At 56.6% G+C, this 3,741-nt stretch overlaps 1 non-coding gene and 1 pseudogene across 1 annotated transcript; one reads left to right on the top strand and one right to left on the bottom strand.

The window, feature by feature from the left end:
- Positions 1-146: 146 nt before the first annotated feature.
- TRNAN-GUU (transfer RNA asparagine (anticodon GUU)) lies at positions 147-220 on the top strand. Its single transcript has one exon. It is a non-coding gene; the product is annotated as a tRNA-Asn (tRNA).
- A 1,708-nt stretch (positions 221-1,928) lies between these two features.
- Positions 1,929-3,246, bottom strand: LOC102991153 (uncharacterized; annotated as a pseudogene).
- Positions 3,247-3,741: the final 495 nt, after the last annotated feature.

Raw genomic sequence — 3,741 nt, 5'->3', positions numbered from 1 at the left:
CGAGCACGTCCCGCCTGCTCCCCTCCCCAGATCCGACCCTTTTTTGGGTCTGACTTCTTTCGTCCGGTTATGGAACTTCCGAGTCCTGCGCTGTCGCAGGCTCACTACCATTGACTCGGCTCACTGCCACACGAGTAGTTATCACCGTCTCTGTGGCGCAATCGGTTAGCGCGTTCGGCTGTTAACCGAAAGGTTGGTGGTTCGAGCCCACCCAGGGACGCTACCTGCTTTTTTTCCCACCCTGGAAAGGAAAAACCTAAAGGCATTATTCTCCCAACCGCTGTAAAGCGAAATTTTGTATTGAAATAGCAGGGACAACACTTTTTCTATAGCTAATCAGAGGGTCGTTGTGACTGAAAATTCGTTGTTGTTCCGTTAAGGACGGGATAATGTCTCCAGCTCTTCCCTCCTCCGCCTACCTCCCACCCCGCCCCCAAGCTGGATTGCAGGAAAGGCTAAGACAGGTTTTTCTCTCACCATGCAATACATTTAACGTTGCATTTTTCGTAGGATTAAGAATGAATTTGCAGTGGAGGTTGAACAGTTTTCCATTGTCTGCTTCAATCAATGTTACAATCTCGAAATATTACATTTGGAAAGGAATAAAGTAGTGCGAGAGACAAAGGCAGTGACAAACTGAGGGATGAAGAGAAAGGTGAGAAAGAGAGAACACAGCTGTGATATACGGAGACAGAAAGAGGGGACACGACAGAGAAATAGGCGGGTGAGTGGAAGGAAGACCCGGGAAAAATGGAGAGAGGGAAAAGAGAAGCAGTAAATATGAGAAGCATGAGAAAAAATAAATCAACAACAACAAAACGTGTTTTTCTAGAAATACAGAGACGTGGGGAAGAGGATGGGGAAATAGAAGCAGAACCTGAAAAAGGACGTTGTTTTGGGGAGAGAGAAGGAGTAAAGAACACAGGTAAACATAGTCATAATATCACTAGAGGAGCTGCCCTCTCCTACCACTGTCATCCTCTTCCAGGAGATCTTATCCTCGCAGTATCTCTTGGTATATGTGCTGGAAATAATTACCTAGATTCCCGAGTTCCTGCCCTCTGGAAACTTCTAGTCTATGACACACACAGTGACTCGTCTGATGAAGAGTTTGTCAGCTAGGTGACCTCCTGAAATACTACAACTAACACAATGGAGGGGAAGCTTTGGCATCTCACGTCCGCCAGAGGTGCCTCCCTGGGCTGGGAGTGGGAGCCTCCACTTTTAAGAGGGGCTAAGCTAAGGACTCTCTCAAGCAGTTCCCTTCCACATTTGGTGTCTCCTCAAGACTGGGCTCAGAGGAAGCCTCTCTGAAAGCCTTCCCCAGTGCTCACCCACCCTTACCTCGAGCTTACAGGGGCGGGGGTGGGGGGTGGTAAGCGGCAAACGGAAGGATACACAGTGCCCATAAAGCTAACGGGACAGGCTGCATAACCCTCCCGCTTGCCCCCGCCGGCCTGTGAGCACCCTGTGGGGCAAAAGCCCGGCTCATCAGCTTTATATCCCCTGTGCTTAGTGTAGTCTTTGACAATGGCACAGGACAGGTACTTCTTTGTCGGGAAACCTGGGAACTTCAGAAGTGAGAAAGGTTTGGTCAGAGGTTCTCCTGATAAAGCCAGGAAGGCCAGGGATATGGGGACTGGAAAGTGATGGAAGTGATTAAAATGAAGCTTTAGTGGGTAGTGGAGTCTTCTGTCTTGTGGTTTTGCTCGTGATTGGCGCTTAATAACTGTCTGAGGAACAAATGAACGGATTCCCAGTGAGCACGGTCGTCCCCTGGGCAGCACTCCAGGATTAAAGGGCCGCAGTGGGGACTCAGAGGGACGTCAGCCTTCTTCCCAGTAGCTGATATCCTCCCACCTTCATCCAAGACAGCCCCTGGGTACCCCCTGTGGATCATGGGTTAGACCGAGACCTTCGCGAAACCCCTACAGGTTTCTCTTGCCTGGGATCTTCTAGCCCGAAAGGAGTGGCAGACCAGGAGTCCTTGCTGCACTCCCCTCTCCGCAGGGTGACTGGGGGACCGTAGAGGATGCGCTAGCCTTCCCGGGCAGAGTCCAGGATGCCGGCAACACACTTGCCCTAGGGACAGTGGGCGTGTCCACGTCAAGAGCCCCCTTTCCGTGAAGGGCGGCGAACTCCCGGTCTCCCCGCACAAGGAAGGAAAGGACAGCAGGTGACCGAATCCTCCCCGGCCCTGCTCCCGCGGGTTCTCAGACCACCCCCTCTGGGCGGAAATCCCTGCAGCCCTTCCTCTTCCTCCCCGCCCCCATTCGGTGGGTGTGCGCCAAAGATTGAAGCTGGGGTCACTTGGCGGCCAGTGTCCGCAGGTCTTCTGGTCGCCAGCCAAAGGGTGAAAGCATTCAGCCCGGGGGCCTCAGCTTCGGGTCTGCCTGGGCTGCGAAAGAGGAGGGAAGGAGGAAGAGGAAGGCGGTCGGATGCTTGCTGAAGATTCGTTTCCTAATTTCCTAACTTGAGCCACCCACCGCCAGTGCGCTTAATGGCACTTCTGGCCGGCTAATTGAGCTCTTTGGAGCGACTGACATAACGATCATCCCTAATAAATCCTGAATAACGAATACGCGAATCGACCGTCCTAATCTAATGAGGCGGGCCCACGGTAGTCTCCATAACGTAGTATCGATTGGCTTCCCCGGCGCCGGCCTCAGCTGCTGCTCCAAGCTTTTCCAAGCTCCCTCCTAGTTTTCTCCTCCCGGCGGGAGCCACTGGGTACCGGAACCCGGAGCAACGATCGGAGTAGGCGGGCACCAGCCGCCTTTGCGCTCGCCGGATTCCTCCCGCCGCCTGGTGGAGCGAGGCGCACCAACCTTGCAGAGGTCGGGGCGCAACCGGCGCGCGGGCGAAAAATGCGGGAATAAGTGCCCGGCAGGAAAAAAGCGCGGGCCCACTTCCGAGCCCCGGCGCCTGGTTTTCGAGTGCATTCGGGCCTCTCGCGTTAGGCCGGGTTACTGTGTCCCGGGCCCGGAGCCTGAGCTGACGTCTTCAGCTTGCCTCCCGGCCCAGGTTGCGTTCCGATCTTGACCAAGCACACCGGAGGCGCCCGCCTCCACCACAGCAAACCGAGCCCTCGCCGCGAGAACTCCCTCCAGGTCTCTGCCTCCGTCCTCCCGGCGGTTTGCTCCCCCGAAGCGCCCGGGCCGGGTCTCGGGCGCAGCGTTTCAGAGCCGCCGATCGGGCCGCGGAGAGGGCAAGGGGAGTGGGGAGGAGACGCTCGCTCTCACCCATGCAGTTATTAATTTCAAGGGAGTGTCACTTAAGTGAATGAAAATAACCCGGACTCGTGGCCAGAAGCGTCGCATCCCCCGCCTGAGCACACTGCCCTTTGGTCGAGGCCGAGGGGTGGAGGGCTGCAGAGCGAGCCACATTTCAGCCCAGTCCTCATCTCACCATTTTCCAGGCGCTCCAGCTAGGGGCGAGGATCGCAGGGTCAGGGGGGGCGCACACATATTTTGGGGGCAGGGGTTAGTTGAGGAAGGGTGAGGTCGTGGTCTAGTTTTGGGGGGGCCCGGCACCCGGTTGGGGGCGCAGCCTTGTTAGCCTCTCCCCCTCCTCCCCTTCCCCTCTCCGCAAACACCCTGAAGGAATGAGGTCACGTGGGTGAGTGGTGGGCGGGACCTACTCTTGTCTGGAGGAAAAAAGCCATTTTGTCTCCCCCCGCCTCCGGGCCTCGGTCCCCCCCCCCCCCCCCCCCTCCCCCCCCCCCCCCCCCCCCCCCCCCCC

The sequence above is a fragment of the Physeter macrocephalus genome, unplaced genomic scaffold (assembly GCF_002837175.3).
Source record: "Physeter macrocephalus isolate SW-GA unplaced genomic scaffold, ASM283717v5 random_2676, whole genome shotgun sequence".
Taxonomy (NCBI): Eukaryota; Metazoa; Chordata; class Mammalia; order Artiodactyla; family Physeteridae; genus Physeter; species Physeter macrocephalus.
Note: the sequence above shows the minus strand (reverse complement) of the source record. Positions and strands in the feature narration are given on the sequence as shown.